Genomic DNA, 23781 nt, shown 5'->3' with positions numbered 1-23781 from the left:
CTAGCAGTCCTTGGCTTGTGACCACATTATCCCAGTCTGCTCCATCATAACTTCTTCTCTTCTGCAGTGAAATATCCTCCAGCCTCCCTTTAATGAGGAAAACTTTCATTACATTTAGGACTCACCTAGGTAATCCAGGATAATCTCTTCTTCAAGATCCTTAATTTTAATTTTATCATATCTGTTAAATCTCCTGTCACAAGATGTAACATTCACAATTTGCAGGAATTAGGGCCTGAATATCTTTAAAGGCCTAATAATTACAGAGTTGAGAAAACAGAACACCTCCCAGACTTATTTTATAGAACTAATATAAGCTGGACACAGAGTCTATCCAGATAAGTATAAGAAAATAATATTTATATTTAGAATGGAAAATTCCTTAAACAAACTGGTAGCAAACCAAATCTAACCATGTATTTTAAAAAGGGTAAGGTTATAAAACAATTTTTTAAAAAGATGTAAATTTACAAATGAATTAATAAAAACTTCACATTAACAAGTTAAAGAAAAAATGATCACAAATTTAATAGAAGCAATATAAAAAGTTGAATATAGCAGCAATCATTTGCTATAAGCGGCTTAACAAATTGGAAAAGAAAAGAAACATCCTTAACTTGATCACATGTACCTTCAAAGTTAAACAGCAAGTACTATATTTAGTTGTTAAAATATAAAAGCATTTTTATGTTCAAAGTACAAATGAGGATCTAATATCACCACTTCTTTTTAACATTGTATTGGGGATCCTACCCAGTTCAAATAAGTAATATTTAAGGGTAGAAAAATAGAAAAAACTATTATTTGCAAATTATATGACTATCTAGAAAAATTTTAGGAATTATTAAGTTTTTCAAATTTTCTGGATTTCAAGTCAGCATTCAAAACCAATCACTTTTACATACATCAGCAACAGGCAAATAAGAAGATGAAATATAAAGAGAAAAATGAAATTCACGAGACATAGTCCTAAAGAGACATCAAAATATGAAGTATGTAGAGAAAATGCAATACAATTTCACATACTCTCCAAATTGTTAAAAACATATAAAATAACAAAAAGATACAGAAAAATCCACATCTCTATGCTACTAGAAAAATAATTGCCATTACCGGTAAAAAGCTGTATCTACATGAAGTAGAAATCCCACACCTGGGTATAAAATAACAACAAAGCTCCTGTACATATCACTGGAAAACATATGTAAGAATTCCTAGTAGCTTTTCCAGTACTAGTAACATAAATAAATATAAGAATTAGGGTAGAAGAATATAGTGTAATATATCCTAACTGTGCTTTACATGCCATACACTACGTGTCACTTGTAATACACAAGTGATGATGAACAAAGAACAGTTAGTGGCTGCAACATTTAAGTTCTCAGAAACGTTTAGTTGAAATAATAAAGAAAATTACAGAATATGCAGAAAATTTAATTCTCATTAGATGTTAAGGACAGAAAACATTAAAAACTGCACAATATGCAATGTATAATGATACAGCTATATTCGGTAAACATATTTTAAATAAGCAAGAGAATCCTAAGTACAAAATTCTGGATAATAGCTTTATTTGAGAGTGGAAAAGTGTAGTTAAATCAGGGAAGGGATAAGTGCAGATCTCTAAAATTAATGAAATAAGTAATAGAAGTTTTTGTTACATTTCTATCATAAATATTCTTTTCTATTTATTAACACTAGATAATATTTTAAAAATCAGTGACTGGGGGAGACAAGATGGCGGGGAAGTAGGAGGAGGCGCCTTTTCAACCTGCACCCTAAAGTGAGCTGATTACCTACCAAAGAACTCCGATCACCCATGAAATCAGCCTGAGATCAGAATTATACACGTCTGGATCTCTACGGGGGCCAGAAGACGCCAGTGGGCAGGTAAAGTGGAGTGGGAACGTCGGACTGATATCGGAAGATAAACAAAAGGGGGAGGGAGCCACCAGAGGCGACCGATTGGAAAATAATACCCCAATACGAGAGTGCCCGGCATCTGGGGACCAGCATTAACTTGGAGTCTTGTTGAAAGCACTCAAAAGAGCAAAGACTCGTGCGGGGAAATTGTGGGAATCGGGGCGGATAGGGATAGGGGCTTAAGTCCCCAGACCCAGGGCAGCATCCCCTGGCGCTGAGCCAGAGAGTGCGGCGGAGAAACCTGGTCTTTGTCCCGGAGCCGCCAGTGCGCCCGAGAACGGGTGGAGTCCGGCTCCCGTGAGGGGCTGGGAGCCACACCAGACGGCAGAACGCGCACCTTACTGGAGATGCGCGTGTGCCTCAACCTCCCCTGAGAGAGGTGCACGAACGCCCAGCCTGGTGTTCTGGGACCCACGCGGCGATAGACCCACGCGGCGATAGAGCCGATAGAGCTGGAGGCGCCGCGCCCCAAACCATCCCCTGGGAGAGGTGCGCGCAAGCCCTGAGCTCTCAGCCCCAGCCAGCGGGAAAATCTCAGTGTGCGATTGCTGCTTGGAACGTCTCTGGCGGTCTGGAGCTGCCCAGACAGCCACAGCTGCCTTGGTTTTGCGTACAAGCAGGAGATCCTGCGTCCCCAGGGACCGTGACTCAGAACCTGCTCTGCCAGCGGCCCAGCGGCTGCAGCACCTGCAGGGGAGCAGACTGAGGCTTCTCTCTGAGAGGGAGGTTGGGGTGCAGTTTTCTTTCCTCTAAACCTCCAAAAACCATCAAAAGCTGTCAAGGCGAGAGAAAAGAAGTGAACAAACATAAAAATCTCCAGAGAACAAAAACCTGAAAAAAACGTTTTTCTCAGAGCCCACCCCCTTGAGGGGGTCGGGAGGACTTAACTCAGGGAACATCATTGACTGAAAACCCACGTGGCAGCCCCCTCCCCCAGAAAACAAATCAGGGAAAAAAAAAAAAAAAAAGACTACAAGAGAACACCCACCACTACTTCATAGATACAACTTTTATTTTTAATTCTTTCCCACTATTCAGGTTCATTTTTTTTCTTTTTTTATATAGATAATTTTTTAACCTATTTACCATCACAGTGAGATGTCCAGTACATCAAATTCCATGATAAACTTCTAACCTGAATTTTTTTGATACATACACATGTGTTTCTCTTTTGCTTTTCTATTTTCTTAATTTTTAAAAAAAATTTTAATTTAGTTTAGTCCAGTTTATTCCTTTTTTATTTTTATTTTCCAACATTCATATAGAGTTAAACTTCAAGGTAACCCCCTTTCTCCAAGCAATGCTACCCCTATAGGTGAACCAATTTTTAATCCCCCTTTTTCTTAGGAAAGTTGAGTCCTTTAACAAAGATATCAAGATACATCCAGGAAGAATCAAAATAACCTTCCTCGCCCACACCGAGAATCTATAACCATGCTCCCATCTTTTTCTTCTGCCAGTGTCTCTGTGTATTTATGTTGGTCTGGATAGTATATAAATCTTATACTTGGGGTTCTTCTTGACGAGGCTCCTCCTTTTTTTTTGCTTATATATATATATATTTTCTCTCGTCATATACTTTTATCAGTCTTTTTGTTTGTCTGTTTTTGTTTGTATACGTCATAAACCTTACCCTGGGGCCCATTTGGGCTGAACCTTCACTTTTATCTTCCCTTTTTTTCCTGTCTCTCTCTCTCCCTCTTTTTTCTTTTTCTTTTCTTTTTTCTCTCATTTGGGTGGGGAATCCTGAGTGCTCAGAAGCGTTCCAGGGTGCACCTTGACTGCACCACGGTCAATACATCCAGCTACATCTGTCCAGTCATCTCTCACCAAAATGACTAGGAGGAGGAATCCCCAACAGGAGAAAAATACAGAGGATGGGCCTTCTGCAACAGAGCTAACGGCTATCAACATAGACAATATGTCAGAAAGAGAATTCAGGCTAACAATTATCCAGGCAATAGCTAGGTTGGAGAAAGCCATGGATGACCAAACAGAATTGATTAGGGCAGAATTGAAAGCGACCAGAGAGGAGGTTCATAATGTTAGGGCAGAGCTGAAGGCCACCAGGGATGAGGTTCACAACGCTCTCAATGAGTTCCAATCTAATCTAAATTCTCTAAAAGCTAGGGTAACTGAGACAGAAGATAGAATTAGTGATCTGGAGGACAAACAAATAGAGAGAAAGGATCAGGAGGAAGCCTGGAACAAACAGCTTAGAAGCCACGAAAACAGAATCAGGGAAATAAATGATGCCATGAAACGTTCCAACGTCAGAATTATTGGAATCCCTGAAGGGGAGGAGAAAGAAAGAAGTCTAGAAGATATAGTGGAACAAATTTTTCATGAAAATTTTCCCAATCTTGCGAATGGAACAAGTGCTCATGTATTAGAAGTAGAAAGGTCCCCCCCCCAAGATTATAAATTCAAAAAAAACATCCAGGCACCTCATAGTAAAATTGAGGAATCATAATTGTAGATACAATCTCTTGAAAGCCGCTAGGACAAAGAAGCTCCTTACATACAGAGGAAAGCCCATCAGAATAACGTCAGACCTGTCCACAGAGACCTGGCAAGCCGGAAAGGGCTGGCAAGATATATTCAGGGCACTAAATGAGAAGAACATGCAGCCAAGAATACTTTATCCAGCAAGACTGACATTCAAAATGGATGGAGAGATAAAGAGTTTCCAAGACCGGCAAGGCTTGAAAGACTATGCAACCACCAAGCCGACACTGCAGGAAATATTAAGGGGGGTTCTATAAAAGAGGAAAAATCCTAAGAATAGCATTGAACAGAAATATAGAGACAATCGACAGAAAGAAAGACTTCAAAGATAACACAATGTCAATAAAAACGTATCTCTCAATAATCACTCTCAATGTGAATGGCCTAAATGCACCCATAAAACGACACAGGGTTGCAGATTGGATAAAACGACAGGACCCATCCATATGTTGTCTACAAGAGACCCATTTTGAACCTAAAGATACACCCAGACTGAAAGTGAAGGGATGGAGAAGCATCTTTCACACCAATGGGCCTCAAAAGAAGGCCGGGGTAGCGATTCTCATATCAGATAAATTAGATTTTAAACTAAAGACGGTAGTCAGGGATACAGAAGGACACTACATCATTCTTAAAGGGACTATCCACCAAGATGATCTAATAATTGTAAATATCTATGCCCCCAATATGGGAGCAGCCAATTACATAAGAAAAATATTAATCAAGATAAAGAGTCATATTGATATGAATACATTAATAGTAGGAGATCTTAACACGCCTCTCTCAGAAATAGACAGATCATCGAAGCAGAAAATCAATAAAGAAATAAGAGCATTGAATGACACATTGGACCAGATGGACCTCATAGATATATACAGAACATTGCACCCTAAAACAACAGAATACTCATTCTTCTCAAGTGCACATGGAACCTTCTCCAGAATAGACCACATACTGGGTCACAAATCAGGGCACAACCGATACCAAAAGACTGAGATGATTCCCTGCATATTCTCAGATCACAATGCTTTGAAACTGGAGCTCAATCACAAGGAAAAGTTCAGAAGGAACACAAATACCTGGACGCTAAAGACCACCTTGCTTAAGAATGCTTGGATCAACCAGGAGATCAAAGAAGAACTTAAACAATTTATGGAAACCAATGAGAACGAAGACACTTCACTCCAAAACCTATGGGATACAGCAAAGGCGGTCCTAAGGGGGAAATTCATAGCCATCCAAGCCTCCCTCAAAAAAATTGAAAAATCCATAATACACCAGCTGTCTCTACACCTTAAAGAACTGGAGAATCAACAACAAATCAAACCAACTTCACACGTAAGAAGGGAAATAATCAAGATTAGAGCAGAGATCAACGAGGTAGAAACCAGAGATACAGTAGAACGTATCAACGAAACTAGAAGCTGGTTTTTTGAAAGAATCAATAAGATCGATAAACCATTGGCCACACTAATCCAAAAGAAAAGAGAGAAAGCCCAAATTAATAAAATTATGAATGAAAAGGGAGAGATCACAACTAACACCAAGGAAGTAGAAACAATCATCAGAAGCTATTATCAACAGTTATATGCCAATAAGCTAAGCAACCTAGATGAAATGGATGCATTCCTGGAAAACTATAAACTCCCAAAATTGAACCAGGAAGAAATTGACAACCTGAATAGACCGATATCTAGTAACGAGATTGAAGCAGTGATCAAAAACCTCCCAAAAAACAAGAGCCCAGGACCTGACGGATTCCCTGGGGAATTCTATCAAACTTTCAAAGAAGAACTAATACCTATTCTCCTGAAGCTGTTTCAAAAAATTGAAGCAGAAGGAAAACTTCCAGACTCTTTTTATGAAGCCAGCATCACCCTGATCCCCAAACCAGGCAAAGACCCTACCAAAAAGGAGAATTTCAGACCGATATCACTGATGAATATGGATGCTAAGATTCTCAACAAGATCCTAGCAAACAGGATCCAACAGCACATTAAAAAGATTATCCACCATGACCAGGTAGGATTCATCCCTGGGTTACAAGGATGGTTCAACATTCGCAAATCAATCAATGTGATAGAACAAATCAATAAGAGAAGAGAGAAGAACCACATGATCCTCTCCATTGATGCAGAAAAAGCTTTTGACAAAATCCAGCATCCGTTCCTGATTAAAACGCTTCAAAGTATAGGGATAGAGGGAACATTCCTGAACTTCATCAAATCTATCTATGAAAAACCCACAGCAAATATCATCCTCAATGGGAAAAAGCTTGCAGCCTTCCCATTGAGATCAGGAACACGACAAGGATGCCCACTCTCACCACTCTTGTTCCACATAGTATTAGAAGTCCTAGCAACAGCAATCAGACAACAAAGAGAAATAAAAGGTATCCAAATTGGCAAGGAAGAAGTCAAACTCTCTCTCTTCGCAGATGACATGATTCTTTATATGGAAAACCCGAAAGACTCCACCTCCAAACTACTAGAACTCATACAGCAATTCAGTAATGTAGCAGGATACAAAGTCAATGTCCAGAAATCAGTGGCTTTCTTATACACTAACAATGAAAATACAGAAAGACAAATTAGAGAATTGATTCCATTTACTATAGCACCAAAAACCATAAGATACCTCGGAATAAACCTAACCAAAGAGGTTAAAGATCTGTACTCGAGGAACTACAGAACACTCCTAAAAGAAATTGAAGAAGACACAAAAAGATGGAAGACCATTCCATGCTCTTGGATGGGAAGAATAAACATCGTTAAAATGTCTATACTGCCCAGAGCAATCTATACTTTTAATGCCATTCCAATCAAAATTCCACCAGTATTTTTCAAAGAGCTGGAGCAAATAATACTAAAATTTGTATGGAATCAGAAGAGACCCCGAATTGCTAAGGAAATGTTGAAAAACAAAAATAAAACTGGTGGCATCACGTTACCTGATTTCAAGCTTTACTGCAAAGCTGTGATCACCAAGACAGCATGGTACTGGCATAAAAACAGACACATGGACCAGTGGAACAGAGTAGAGAGCCCAGATATGGACCCTCAACTCTATGGTCAAATAATCTTTGACAAAACAGGAAAAAATATCCAGTGGAAAAAAGACAGTCTCTTCAATAAATGGTGCTGGGAAAACTGGACAGCTATATGTAGAAGAATGAAACTTGACCATTCTCTTACACCGTACACAAAGATAAACTCGAAATGGATAAAAGACCTCAACGTGAGACAGGAATCCATCAGAATCCTCGAGGAGAACATAGGGAGTAACCTCTTTGATATCAGCCATAGCAACTTCTTTCAAGATATGTCTCCAAAGGCAAAGGAAACAAAGGCAAAGATGAACTTCTGGGACTTCATCGAGATCAAAAGCTTCTGCACAGCAAAAGAAACAGTCATCAAAACAAAGAGGCAACCCACGGAATGGGAGAAGATATTTGCAAATGACAGTACAGATAAAAGGTTGATATCCAGGATCTATAAAGAACTCCTCAAACTCAACACACACAAAACAGATAATCATATTAAAAAATGGGCAGAAGATATGAACAGACACTTCTCCAATGAAGACATACAAATGGCTACCAGACACATGAAAAAATGTTCATCATCACTAGCCATCAGGGAGATTCCAATCAAAACCACATTGAGATACCACCTTCCACCAGTTAGAATGGCCAAAATTAGCAAGACAGGAAACAACGTGTGTTGGAGAGGATGTGGAGAAAGGGGAACCCTCTTACACTGTTGGTGGGAATGCAAACTGGTGCAGCCACTTTGGAGAACAGTGTGGAGATTCCTCAGGAAATTAAAAATAGATCTTCCTTATGACCCTGCAATTGCACTGCTGGGTATTTACCCAAAGATACAGATGTAGTGAAAAGAAGGGCCATCTGTACCCCAATGTTTATAGCAGCAATGGCCACGGTCGCCAAACTGTGGAAAGAACCAAGATGCCCTTCAACGGATGAATGGATAAGGAAGATGTGGTCCATATACACTATGGAGTATTATGCCTCCATCAGAAAGGACGAATACCCAACTTTTGTAGCAACATGGACAGGACTGGAAGAGATTATGCTGAGTGAAAGAAGTCAAACAGAGAAAGTCAAGTATCATATGGTTTCACTTATTGGTGGAGCATAACAAATAATATAGAGGACAAGGGTAGATGGAGAGGAGAAGGGAGTTGAGGGAAATTGGAAGGGGAGGTGGACCATGAGAGACTGTGGACTCTGAAAAACAACCTGAGGGTTTTGAAGGGGCGGGGTGGGAGGGTGGGGGAACCAGGTGGTGGGTATTAGGGAGGGCACAGATTGCATGGAGCACTGGGTGTGGTGAAAAAACAATGAATACTGTTACGCTGAAAATAAATAAAAAATTAAAAAAAAAATTGAAGGGGAAAAAAAGTTATAAAGGAAATACCTGCATTAAATATTAGATATAAAAACTGTAAAAAAAAAAATCAGTGACTGTACCATAGAAAGCGAGAAAGAATTCTCTGGGTTTTATAACTAAGAATCTACGCAAATTTTTGTATCAAAATTTATCGAGTTTAGGATCTATGCTATTTAAATCATCTACAGGTGTTTCTAAAATATATACACATAAAAAAATCATATTGGATGAATGTGATAATAGGAAACAATAATTCTGACAAAAAATTTGAATATAAGTTTCAAATAGTTTTTTAGTGAAGCAAGTGGATTATGACAAATTGCTGAATCTTAAACATAGATTTGAAATTAAATAATGTAAAATTATTTTAGGCATAGCTAATTAAAGCTCAAAATTATGTCTTATGTTTTTCATGTGGAAAACACATTTTACCATTCATTTTTCCAAAAGGAATAGCCTGGAATTTGCAGCTAAGATCACAAGGGTTTGAAATATATAGCATATTGAAATACTTAGTGTTTTCCAGGTGAATTTTACGTGTACTGTAATGTTATAGAAAGTTTATTGAATATGCAATTTCCAACAGTTAAGTCCTAGTTTTTCCTGTTTGGAAAAACTTGGATTAGGCCAAGAAACAAATATTTTTGATGAATACAAAAGATAATTCTGATAGGAATAAGTTGTGAAGCCCATTTTGAGAAGTTCTTGTTTTAAGACAATTCATGCTTCTCAATAAGAAGGGAGAATACATATTAGAAATTTGCTAAAAGAGTAGATCTGAAATGTTCTAACCACACACACACACACACACACACACACACACACACACATAGTAACTATGTGAGCTGGTGGATATGTGAACTTAGCTTAGCCTGGTGATCAGTTCACAATACTTCTATATACTAAAACATCACATTGTACACTTTAAATTCACATGCTATTTGTCAAATATATGTCAGCAAAGCTGGAAAAGAGGGAGAGAGAGGGGGAGAAAATTCATCCAAAAGAGTTAGAAGTTAATGGGAAAGGAGAATATTTACACACCACTTGTTAAGAATGTAAATTATTTTTTTTCCATTTTTATCTGGTTCCTTATAACAACTATTTATTAAAAATAGGCAAGAAACTTTATTTTAATTTAAGGTTGCCAAGCTTAAAAAGAAAATTAATTTTGTAACTATAATCTACACCACATAACTCAGATTCATTTCTAGAATTTTCAGTAGAAAAATAACCTAAGAACTACTCAGATCCTACCAGCTGCAGTGCTATAATCTTTATGGTCTTTTAATTATTTTTTAAAAATATTTTTATCTATTTATTTGAGAGACAGAGAAAGCAAGAGAAAGAGCATGGGGGTGGGGAGGTGTCAGAGAGAGAGGGAGAAGCAGATTCCCCACTGAGCAAGAAGCCCTACTCCAGGCTGAATCCCAGGACCTTAAGCTTAAGGCAGATGCTTAACCAGCTGAGCCATCCAGGTGCCCCTCTTTGTGGTCTTTTAAATGAAATGTACTTTTCTGAGAAATCTGTAAATTTAAACTCTGGATTTAGCACAGATTATTAATAGAATTAAAGATGTTAGTGTTCAGAGCACTAAACCTTAAAATAATCTTTTTTCATGGAAAAAATAACTTCCATGTAGAAAATTAAAACATTTAGAGAGGGAAAAGCAGGTGCCCTGCTGAGCAGAGTCCAGGATCTCAGGACCCTGGGACCATGACCTGAGCTGAAGGCAGATGCTTGACCTACTCAGCCACCCAGGTGCCCAGAAAATTAAAACACTTTTACTAAGCTCTAAAACTTCTAAAAAATGCATGTAACTGTATTTGCATAGAAAACTCGATTTTTATGTTTAAACTGTTTTGAATTAAAGTTATGTTTCCAGCCTAACACTTTCTTTGTTTTTTTCTTTATTGGTTTCTGATTGGGAAAAACGAGAAGTATTTAACTTTGGGTGAAGGAGCCTTAGTGTTCATGCTGAGTTAGATGAATCTCAACGAAATGAAAATAAGACACTTAAGTTGACATAATGTCAACCATGAATAGTTTTTAAATGCTAGCCACTAGAGGCATTAATCAAACAAATTAAAAAATTACCATTTTTGGTGATCTTCCTAGCTCTCAGACTTTCAATCCGGTGTTATCTGGCTCACTCTTATCCAAAGACACCGAGCTGGCTATGATTTCCTCCTTACTTCTACCTACTTTCTCCTTACCTCCACCTGTAGCCTCATCCTTGAGACTCTGCCACCATGTTCCAGGCACATCTGGTCCAGGGTTCTATCCTGAAAAAGCTGCTAGAAGCCCTTAAAGATCTCAACAATGAGGACTGCTGGGACATAAGCTCCAGCATCATAAACCTGTAGAGCATGGACCCCTCCCACTTTACTCTACTGCAGCTCATCCTGAGCTCTGAGGGTTTCCTTCTACATGAACTGCTAGTGCCACAACTTGGCTGTGGGTTGGAATTTTTTTCTTTTCTTTTCTTTTTCTTTCTTTTTTTTTTTTTTTAGAGATTTTATTTATTTTATTTGACAGAGAGAGACACAGTGAGAGAGGAAACACAAGCAGGGGGAGTGGGAGAGGGAGAAGCAGGCTTCCAGCTGAGCAGGGAGCCCCGTGCGGGGCTTGATTCCAGGACCCTCGGATCATGACCGGAACCGAAGGCAGACGCTTAACAACTGAGCCACTCAGGCGCCCCTGTGGGTTGGAATCTCATCATGATGTCCAAAATACAGTGCAGTCAGTGAAGACATCATTATACTAAGGGCCAAAGATAATGTGGACATCATGGCGGTAGTATTTGAAGCACCAAATCAAGAAAAGTTTTCAGACTATGAAATGAAGGTTGTGGATTTAGATGTTGAACAACCTGGAATTTCAGAACAAGAGTATAGCTGTGTAGTAAAGATGCCTTCCAATGAATTTGCATGCCTATGCTGTCATCTCAGTCATACTGGAGATGCTGTTGTATTTTCCTGTGTGAAAGACAGAGTGAAATTTTACACCAGTGGAGAACTAGGAAATCGAAATATTATGTTGTCATGAACAAGTAATGTAGGTAAAAAGGAAAAACCTGTTGCCATTGGGATGAATGAGCCAGTTCCACTAACTTTTGCACTGAGATACCTGAAATTTACAAAAGCTGATCTCCTCTCTCCTGCCAGTAACAGTGTGTCTGCAGATGTACTCCTTTTTGTACTGTATAAAATTGCTGATATGAGACATTTAAAGTACTACTTGGCTCCCAAGATGGAGGATGAAGAAGGATCTTAGGCATTCTTAAAATCCAAGAAAATAAAATTAAGCTTTTTGAGAACTGCTTCTGAGATGCTAACATGTTCTTGAGTCTTTTCTGTCACCAAATTCATACCTCTGAGTACATACACAGACAGTTTCTATAAATAACCTATTTTTTCCCTCCATTCTTTATTACTTAAAGAATAAAGTCCAAAGTCAAGTCTGGTTTTGTTAACCTAGAAATATTTCTGCCTTACCTACATAGACTCATGATTTTCATAGAAAAAGTGTTTTGACTCTAAATATTGTTTTAACAAACTTTTTTTCAATTTAAATAAAAGTTAATCGAATCTTAATCATCCCAAGACGTTGCCTTGATTTGGACCATGACTGTCGCAAGTACCCTAGGGAATTCAGTTCAAACTACTATATCATATAAATGTGCTTATTTTTTCTATCTAGAGTAGTCTGATATAAATACATGAGATATAGCAATAAGAAGTATTTCCAATATGGTAGGTGACAAGATATTTTGGGAGATTCATATGCCAAACTTATTCTGATATTCTAACTTGAGTTCAAAAAATGGACAGGGAAATGTTACCTAGGGGGATCACTTGGTTAAATGCCTAACTCTTGATTTCCTCTCAAGTCATGATCTTGAGGTGGGTCCTGAGATCATGGACTTTGTGTTGGGCATGGAGCCTACTTAAGATTCTCTCTCTCTCTCTACCTCTCCCCCTCCCCTCCACCCCCCTACTTGTCTTACTCTCTCTCTCTCAGAAAAAGAAATGAACAGGAGAGTAGACCAAATCCTATATGTTTCATTATTTTGTCAATTTGTTAGCAAAAACTAACAATTTTTTCAGAAGCTTTATGTACCCAGAGCTGTGTGGGCTTTAGAAGACTAGCATTGCGATAAGCCAGTGTTCAAAAAAATACGGACCAGGGATTAGTTTCATATTCTAAAGAGGATGGAAGCCATTTAATATTGTGACAAATGGTCTTAGAAGACTTAATATCTCCTGAGAGTGTCACAGAACTAAAACATAGCACAAATTTTGGCTTAAAACTGACCAACACAATATCATGCTATAAGTCACTCTTATATATGTTTCTGAGGAGACATTATAAGAGAGGTAATGGGAGGCAATATCAAGCAATGGTTAAAATGTAGATTCTTGAATTGTAGTTCTTGAGTATGAATCATGGCTCAACCACTTATTTGCTTTATGATTTTGGGCAAGTTAATTATATCATTGAGCCTTACATTCCTTATCTATAAAATGTAGTTAATGTAAGTCCCCAAATCATGGGATTATTAATGTTTCAATGAGATAAGTTATGGAAACACTTCTTTTTTGGGGGGGTTTGCTTTATTTTTAAAATATATTTTTAAATTTTGTGTTTTTTAATTTTTTACAAGTATAGCTAGCACACAATGTTATATTAGTTTCACGTATACAATATAGTTATTCAATATTCCTATACATTATCCTATGCTCACCACAGTGTAGCTACTATCTGTCACCACACAACACTATTACAATATCATTGACTGTATTCCCTCTGTTGGGAGCACAGAAAATCTTAGTGCAATCTGAAGGTACATGGTGAGCTGTTTAATACATACATGTTTATTTTATTATCAAGTATCTGTAGACTTGATTCTTTTTCATTTTTTTTTCAGTGTTCCAGCATTCATTGTTTATGCACCACACCCAGTGCTCCATGCAATACATGCCCTCCATAATACCCACCACCAGGCTCACCCAACCCCCTACACCCCTCCCCTCCAAAACCTTCAGTTTGTTTCTCAGAGTCCACAGTCTTTCATGGTTTGTCTCCCCCTCCAATTTCCCCCAACTCACTTCTCCTCTCCATCTCCCGATGTCCTCCATGTTATTCCTTATGCTCCACAAGTAAGTGAAACCTATGATAATTGACTCTCTCTGCTTGACTTATTTCACTCAGCATAATCTCTTCCAGTCCCATCCATGTTGATACAAAAGTTGGGTATTCATCCTTTCTGATGGAGGCATAATACTCCATTGTATATATGGACCATATCTTCTTTCTCCATTCATCTGTTGAAGGATATCTTGTTTCTTTCCACAGTTTGGCGACCATGACCATTGCTGCTATGAACATTGGTGCACAGATGGCCCTTCTTTGCACTACATCTGTATCTTTGGGGTAAATACCCAGTAGTGCAATTGCAGGGTCATAAGATAGCTCTATTTTTAACTTCTTAAGGAATCTCCACACTGTTTTCCAAAATGGCTGCACCAACTTGCATTCTCACCAACAGTGTAAGAGGGTTCCCCTTTCTCCACATCCTCTCTAACACTTGTTGTTTACTGTCTTGTTAATTTTGGCCATTCTAACTGGTGTAAGGTGGTATCTTGATGTGGTTTTGATTTGAATCTCCCTGATGGCTAATGATGATGAACATTTTTTCATGTGTCTGTCAGCCATTTGTATGTCTTCTTTGGAGAAGTGTCTGTTCATGTCTTCTGCCCATTTTTTATGTGATTATCTGTTTTGTATGTGTTGAGTTTGAGGTGTTCTTTATAGATCTTGGATATCAGCCCTTTGTCTGTGGTGTTGTTTGAGAATATCTTCTCCCATTCCGTGTGTTGCCTCTTTGTTTTGTCGACTGTTTCCTTTGCTGTGCAGAAGCTTTTGATCTTGACGAAGTCCCAAAAGTTCATTTTCGCTTTGGTTTCCTTTGTCTTTGGAGACATGTCTTGAAAGAAGTTGCTGTGGCTGATGTGTAAGAGGTTACTGCCTATGTTCTTCTCTAGGATTTTGATAGAATTCTGCCTCATGTTGAAGTCTTTTTATCCATTTTGAGTTTATCTTTGTGTATGCTGTAAGAGAATGGTCAAGTTCCATTCCTCTACACATAGCTGTCCAATTTTCCCAGCACCATTTATTGAAGAGACTGTCTTTTTCCCACTGTATATTTTTTTCCTGCTTTGTCAAAGATTATTTGACCATAGAGTTGAGGGTCCAGATCTGGGCTCTCTACTCTCTTCCACTGGTCTATGTGTCTGTTTTTGTGCCAGTACCATGCTCTCTTGGTGATCACAGCTTTGTAGTAAAGCTTGAAATTAGGCAACGTGATGCCCTTAGTTTTATTTTTCTTTTTCAACATTTCCTTAACAATTTGGGGTCTCTTTGGTTCCATACAAATTTTAGGATTGTTTGTTCCAGCTCTTTGAAAAATGTCGGTGGAATTTTGATCAGGATGGCATTCAAAGTATAGATTGCGCTGGGCAGTATAGACATTTTGACAATGTTTATTCTTCCGATCCATGAGCACGGAATGCTCTTCCATCTTTTTGTGTCTTAAGTTTCTTTCATGAGTGTTCTGTAGTTCCTTGAGTACAGATCCTTTACTTCTTGGTGGGTTTATTCTCAGGTATCTTATGATTCTTGGTGCTATATTATGTAGAATTGATTCTCTAATTTCCTTTTCTATATTTTCATTGTTAGTGTGTAAGAAAGCAACTGATTTCTGTGCATTGACTTTTACCATGATTATCTGATGACATTTCTCATATTTTCTATTTTAAAATAAATAAATTGTAATTTAGTTAAATATTTGTGTTACCAAAAATATGAAATCATTAAATTTGGTATTGCCTCAAATAGCATTATATCTTATCAATGTGCCACCCAATAACCTGCACAGATTCACTCACTTTCTGTTATATAGTAGCATTTCACTATTTAAATCAAATTTTGTTCTACTAACTAGAGCAGGGAGGAATCAAGAGCATAGGGTGATTGAATATAATAAATAGTAGATAACAAAAACTATTGTCCTAATAGTCATGCCTAAATATTCACAATATTTTAGTTAGAAAAGTAGAGCTCAGGCTCAACATATATGATAGAGAGATGATTGATAGATAGTAAAATAGATAATAGACAGATAAAGCTACATAAAAATAGAGGACACATTTAATTTACATTTTTCTTTCCAGTACCCAATATAAATCACTTGAAATATATTAAGTGTAAGCAAGTATTTAATAAGCACTTCTTGACAAATAATGGTGAGGTAGAAAGTAAAATCAGAGAAAATACCAAAAAACAACAATCTGAAAGTAATCAATGCTTGGACAAATAGTGATATATGTTAATATACCCTGAAAACACTGAAGTATTATATATAAATTTATATTGAAAATAATTACAGTTATCAAGAAATAGTTAAGTGATAATCAATGAACTTTGTATTAGGAAACAGTTGCTACAACCATAGTATCTTTGAGAAAAGTACTTGAGAAAATTATGTTTAAAAGAATCATAAGTTATATGAAGGCTTGAGTTTGCAGAACTTTAATTGACATCTAAATTTATGTATAGAAATAATAAAACTTCTTTAATATCTACATAGTATTAAAGTAATATGATAACTACCAGAGGATAGATTACCATAATGTCTATAGTCTTTCAAGAGATAATAGTTCTCTCATATGTCAACATATCCATTTCTTTCAGGGTAGAAGTGTGTATTTCCAAGCAGATAATAAATAACCTTCTTTGAAATAAACATTAAGAAAGTGATTTACACTGAAATATCCTTAATTCTTTTATTTTTGTATTTATCTTCCAGTAAAATAGATTTTGTGTCTAATTTTCTGAAGAAGGTTGGTTTCTCTTTCAAATCATAAGTATAATTTGTCTTCAATATCAGTCTCTGATACACTAATACAACATTTTAGATAGACATTTCTAGGATGTTAAAATCAGCTTTGCCATGAGCTTGATGAAGATAAAAAGAAAAAATGAAGGTACTTCTGTTTTCAACTCTAACATAAAAAGAGCTTGACTTCCATCTTTCCACAAGAAAGTTTCTAACAAATTGAAAATCAGTGACTTTTCTTGGATCCATTAGAGAGCTACAATAGAGCAGTAGTATATGCCTCATTCCAAACTATGGGGGAAGTTAGACTCAAAATCTCTTACCAGGAAGCATAATCTGGTAGGAGTTATTAAATAGTGATTTTGACAAATTGCTGGAGACTGAGTGTTTACTAGCATGAGAATACAAAATTCTTGAAGGCATCAGTTTTAGGGGCCTAGACACCTACTGAGGTTTTTTACAAAGAGCTTCAGAGGTTCTCACAGTTAGGTTCCAAACATGTCTTCTCTTGCTCTGACTATTGTGAAATATCCCTAGTGCCTTTTTTTTTTTTAATTTTTTTAATTTTTATTTTTTTCCCTAGTGCCTTTATATAACAAAGTCCTTCTCTCAAGGGAAAATGACTCTGCCAAAGTGCACCTCTGAAACCTAATTCCATTTGGAGAAATGAAACTACTTCCTACTCCAGTCACCTTCATTCTTCTTTTCCAACTTCAGGGGGAGAACAAGGTCCGCATGGAACAAGACTTCAATCAAGGTAATAGATCTGGAAACTATAGCCAGGTGGCAAGGATAAAAGATAAACCTATGTACCTGGAGGAAGGGAAGAAACACAACAAGAAACAGGCCCATAAAGACTGATATTTAATCATAGGGTTATAGGATTCTTTCCCTTCTTACATCTTACCATCACACCAAAAGGGCTCCAGAATAATATAGAGATTTAAATTGAAAGACCTCTTGGAAACAGAGTCCATTTTAGAAAGAGAATGAGTGAAGAACCAAAGTTAAAAGGGGACACCCCCTAAAAAGAGTATACTAAGTGAACTTTGAAGCGTCTGGTCTCTAAAACTACCACATACTGTATTTGTTTAGATATGATTCATATCCAAATGAATTTTCAGGTCTCTATCCTTCATTGTCTATCATTTTGTGACTTTCTACTTTGAACTACCTGTCTGTCAGTCCAAATTCAGAAGAAACTTCAGAGTCTTTTCAGCTGCATTACCAGTTATGTCATAGGTCCCATCACTGAGCCAGTCAGTGGTGTGATAGGCAAATTAATGGCCTCCAAATAATGTCCATATCCTACAATCTGGAACCTATAAATATGTCTTGTTACATGGCAAGGGAGAATTAAGGGTGCAGGTGGAATCAGGATTGCTGATAGGAAGACTGTTCTGTATTATCTGGGTGGACACAATGAAATTACAAGAGCCCTTACGAGTGGAAGAGAAGGTGGAAGAGGGACAGTTAGAGAGATGGAAGTGTGAGGAGGACTCAGCCCAATTTTGCTAGGTTTGAAGATGGAGGAATGGGGGTATGAGCCAAGGAATGTGGGCAATCTCTAGAAGCTGAGGATGAAAAGGAAAACAGTTCTTCCCTAGAGCCCCTGGAAAAGAACACATCTCCATTTTAGTCTAGTGACTCATTTTTAGATTTCTGACCTCAAAAAATATAAGATAATAGATGTGTACTGTTTCACCTACTAAGTTTTTGGTAACTGTTACAACAATGGAATACTTTTCTTATAAAGGTGGTATAGGTGGTATAAACAGGCCCAGGACTTGGTGGAAAGACTGTATTTTGCTTCATGGTTCCCACCCTATTTCTCTAGGTCTGGAGCTTCTATTAGCAATTGTAGACATAAGGGCTATAGTTAAGATATCACTGTCACCCATTATCTCACTAAACTTTTACAACAGTTTCAATGAGTCATGTATCACTATTTACATACTCTGATGAAGAAATTAAAGCTCAAAAGTTCTTGCAACAATTCCAGCATTTAGCAAAGGTCAGTCCCAGATTTTAACTCTTTAATCTTCTGATTTCAAATCCATCTTTCTCCATTACATCTAGTTTCCTACTCTACAAGATAAAGTTTCAGCTTGTGCAAAAAAAAGGTGGGGGAAGGGGCGGGAAATGAATGACATTTCCACTCTGTTGCATTACTTTCTCCATATTCTTTCTTCTCATAACAGCCATTAATTTGTGTGTATCACTAATATGAAATACTACAGAATGCTGTTATTATGTGATGGCATTCAAGTTTGTTAAAATTATTACATATTTTTCTTTTTTTCTTAATTTCATAGAGACACTCAGATGTTTTGATAGATCGATAGCTATATTTCAGAGATGCCTCCAACACCTTTGCTCCTTTTTCAGCCTCAGAATTTTCAGTCAGCTTCAGAATTCACTACAGACTTCTGATCTCCTTTGTTTCAGGGACCTTCTGTGATTCCTAGGAAGGCCATATAGCTACATAGGAAAACATGCAAGACAAAAATACTTTTGCCTAGAGGTAAGAGGTTGCAATTGTTTTTCATTACCGCTGCTTTGCTACATTACTTATTTTCAAAATTCTGGAGCCTTCTTGCTTTCCTAGATCTGGGGGATTGACAAATTCTTGGTAGATTAGAAAAGCCTTGAGACAGAGATAACATGTTAATTGATTTACATTCACTTGATAGAGCCAGTGCTTGGCTTGAGTGAGGTGTTCAATAAACACTGAAAGAAGAATGCATGTTGAAGTCTTGCTCCTGCTTATCATTGATGAACTGTCCTGTGAACTGTCCTGCCTGCATGTTAAGTATGAGGCCCTGGCTACATTTGATACCTGTTCTTCTTGATCTCTCTCTCTCTCTTTTCTTTTTTAATATTGTGCTTCTTACTGCTGCAATGTGACCTAAATTTAACATGCATAGTTGGAAAAAAATAGCATGTCAAAGAGCTATGCTGAATAGAAATACAAAATTAACATTTGTCAAACTACATAGGAAAAGAAAAAAGTAGTCTCCTTTTCCAATGTGTTCTAGTGGACAGAATCCCCAACATTTCCTTTTATGCTTTTTCATTATTGTATGTGAAAAGGGACTTCCAAGAGACCAGTGGGAAATATATAAATTAGGAAGTTTCACAGTCAATTTAAATTTTGGCCAGTTCTTACAATATATATTTTTTTATTTTTGTCTGAATTGCCTTGTAGCTATGAAAAGCAGTTTCTCATTTGAAGGCAACTAGTAGTCAGGAACTGATTTTATGATTGAATGCATTAGGAAACTCAACTTCATTAGTATAATTATGGAAATGTGGTTCATAGCCTTGGGACATGTTTTTTTCCAAAGAAGATACTGTCTCTAGGAGACTAACATATAAACATACAATTCAGTTTAAGTAATAAATATTTGTGAAATATTAAAAGTTGAAATTTTTGAGATATTAATGTAAGAATTGTTCATTGAAAAAACTTTTATTTATCTTGTTATTATTCACTGCTTTTTCTCTAAAATGTAAAACAAGAAATTTGATACAAATAAGTCTTTAAAACAAACTATAATAAGTGAAATGCGATGATTAAAACAGGCAGAAAAAGTGATAAGTTGAACACAATAAAATCTCATATATTATTACTTTTATTTTTTTCTCTTTTATATTTAATACATCATTTGTTGAGTTTCATATAATTACACATTAGATGGAGCTTTTGTCTACTACTGTATATATATTTTTAACAAATGATAGCACTTCTTTATACAGTATAGGTTCAAATTTCTTCTGCATTTCTTTTTTTTTTTTTTTTTGAGCCTCTAAAAATGTAGGTAATCTACTACTGAAAAAATCTATTATTTTCCCTTTCATTGTTATTAGTCAAAATATACTGTAAAGAACTGAATGGAAAACATCAAATGCATATTTATCAGGGATTCTTACTAATTAGACAAAAGCAAAACAAGAAGAACTAACAATTGCAGTTTGGTTTAGGAATGGAGAGATCTCACTAGGCTCCCAGGAGAAGAGGGGTGGTAGTAGTGGATTAAGTTACAGCATACATTTCATAATTTGACACACTTACATGAAGCAAGACAAACAAAGCAAAATATGAGTATAAATGATCTTCCAAAAGTCAAGGTTTATAACCTAATTTGGGTACCAGAGGTGAATAAATTATCAAATGAAAATCAATAGCATTTGTGTGGTTCTGTATAAAATACATGGAAACAGTTGGCTACTGCTTTTCTCTCAATCAGGATAACATAGAAAGGCATAATCCCCTTTGTCTCTCAATAATCATTGATAATTAAATATCAATAATTTAAAAATATCAATAATTAAGTTTAAAATATCATTAAAATTATTAATTATAATTTTAATTATAATTGAAACTACATCTTATCCATAATCCATTTCTATCAATCTCACTTCGTAAATAGACTTCAAACTATTTCCATTCTTTGTATTTTCACTGTCATCGTATTCTAAGTTACTGTCATTTCGAAGCTCACAAAGTAACATAGTGTCCTAACCAGAATCTTTTTATTGAGAAAAAGGATAAGGATTTGTACACTAGATAAGTAAAATTTTACGAAAGAAAGAATATAAAAAATGTAAAATGTCTTCCACACAAGTGTGCTTGATATGAAACATAAAGACCTTTTCACTTAATTTAGTGAAGGTGAATATAGATAACACTGTATTTAATTAATTCTAAATATACATTTTCCTACTTTAAAAAAAGGGGTTGAAACTGATGCATGTTATAATCCATGTTATATTTGTTAGGATATAACTCAAGTGTCTGCATATCACATTGTCTCACCTGTTCTACCCAGCTAACACCGCTACCTGGAAGAGAAGAAATGTTCTTGTTAAATGACAGAAAACATTTTCATAGTAGCCAAGTAAGCAGGCCTTGAATCAAAAAATATTTCAACTGGGCCTGCCTTATACTATTAAAAATTTTTGGACCTATGTAGAAAGTTTAGTAAAAATAGAAGGGATTAACAGTAAATTTAATTAAATGTTAATTAAAACATAGACTCTAAATCAAATTGGCTAGAATGTATAGAGATGTCCTTCAACTTATGGGGTAATATCCCTATAAATCCACCGTAAATTGACAATATAGTAAGTAAAAAATGTTTTAATACATCCAGCCAGCTGAACATCATAGCTTGGCCTAATCTACCTTAAACATGCTCAGAATCCTTACATGAGCCTATAGTTGGGCAAAATCATCTAACACAAAGCCTATTTTATGATAATGTGTCAAATACACCATGTAGTTTATTGAATACTGTACTAAAATTAAAACAAAAACAAAACAAACAAATTAAAAAAAAAAAAAAAAAACCTCAGAATGCTTATACTGGTGCAGAATGGTTGTGAAGTGTGTCAGTTATTCACCCTCATGATGGACTGGGAGCTGCCACTGCTGCCCAGCATCACGAGACGGTGGGACAGCACATCTCTGGCTTGGGAAAAAAATCAAGATTCAAAATTCCAAGTAGAGTTTCTACAGAATGTGTGTTGTTTTCACACCATCATGAAATTGAAAAATTGCAAGTAGAACTACTGTGAGTGAGAGACTGTCTGTACTAAATCGTTGTCATGTGGCAAGACAGTCAACTCTGTGTCAGCAAAATGCAGGTAACAATAACAATTTCGAGTATTTTTGAAGCTTAACAGAAATCGTATATTCCAGCACTTAACAGATAAAATGTACTCCACAAATTATATGTTATTGTTTGTTAGTGATTGATAAATGCATTTAATTGAGGATTTCAGACCTCAGTATATGCCTGGCTTTTGAGGAGTGCACAATAGAATGAGGGAGCCAAACTAAAAAACAAGTATAAGTAAATATGGTGATATTATGCTGTTAGAATTATAGATAAATTATGATAGAATATTGCTATTATAGGAATTATACCCAAAACAAGGTAGAGTAATAACATACAAAGTTGCTTAATAACTTTTATTATAATTCATTTACATTCCAACTTTTTATTGAGCTGAAATATGATGAAACTCTTATTTAAGAATAAACTTCATCCTATTTTTAAAGAAAAGGCATTTTTAAAGAAAAGACATCTTTTGCTTATTCTACATTTTTGGAATTTTATTTTAATTTCTAGGACATCATGCCTTCTATAGTTTATGTAGCATACAAGATGATACAAAGTTATTTTTAATTAATATTTACATCACATAAGAACAACTCCTGATCTTTTCCAAATGTTAATTTTTTTTAAGCATAACATTTTACCAACTTTGTGGGTGCATTTTTACTTCATTGAGAGTTTAGAATTCTCTTTTTCTTTAAAGGATGAGTCTAAACAATTCTACATGCTCAAATTTCTTTCGTGGAAGGAGGTTAATTGTGTTTATATACTCAACATTCTGAAAAACTAAATACTTTGTGAGTAATTTTTTTAAAAAAAGAAAAGAAGAAACAAACCAAAAAATTCTGACCTAGCAATGTCTAAGAAATACTATTTTGCTATGCTCAGAGCCCAATAATTTTGCAAGGCAAATCTAGTGAAACTGCTTCTATTTTTGTTCATTTTTTTATTTGGAGTACTTTTAATCTACATTTAAAAGGAGCTTCTTTAAACCAAATTGATAATCATGAAGTTACAAAAAGATCTGATAAACAGTTTTGTGTTCAAATACAGATCTGCACCAAACATTGTACATGGGAGCCAAAGTTCTCGGAATGTTCTTTATGTTCATATCATGATATTGTTTCAGAGATCATGAACTCAATTGTAAAATTATTGTTGAAATTTAACAATTAGTTTTCTTTGTAATTAACTATTTAACTAACACCAAATTCTGTTAAAGAAAAGTTCAAAAATATCTTATTGTTCCCAATATAACAGAGCTAAATAGGTATATCTAAATAATATTCTCATAATAAAGGCCAGATGACACTTGCTATGCCTTGATGGAAATCAATCTAGTTGACAAAAGTAATAACCTCCTGGGAAGGCTTTCCCCCCACGTACACTCCCAAGAGTTTCATTTTCTAAATTT

The 23781-nt window shown here is 36.0% G+C and overlaps 1 pseudogene across 1 annotated transcript; it reads left to right on the top strand.

The window, feature by feature from the left end:
• The first annotated feature begins 11095 nt into the window (after nt 1–11095).
• LOC308355905 (proliferating cell nuclear antigen-like) lies at nt 11096–12119 on the top strand (annotated as a pseudogene). The gene is made up of 2 exons: nt 11096–11205; nt 11582–12119. The product of its transcript is annotated as a proliferating cell nuclear antigen-like (transcript).
• Nucleotides 12120–23781: the final 11662 nt, after the last annotated feature.

Source organism: Martes martes (assembly GCF_963455335.1).
Source record: "Martes martes genome assembly, chromosome: 15".
In the NCBI taxonomy this organism is placed as follows: Eukaryota; Metazoa; Chordata; class Mammalia; order Carnivora; family Mustelidae; genus Martes; species Martes martes.
This window is presented reverse-complemented; position numbering and strand designations above follow the sequence as displayed.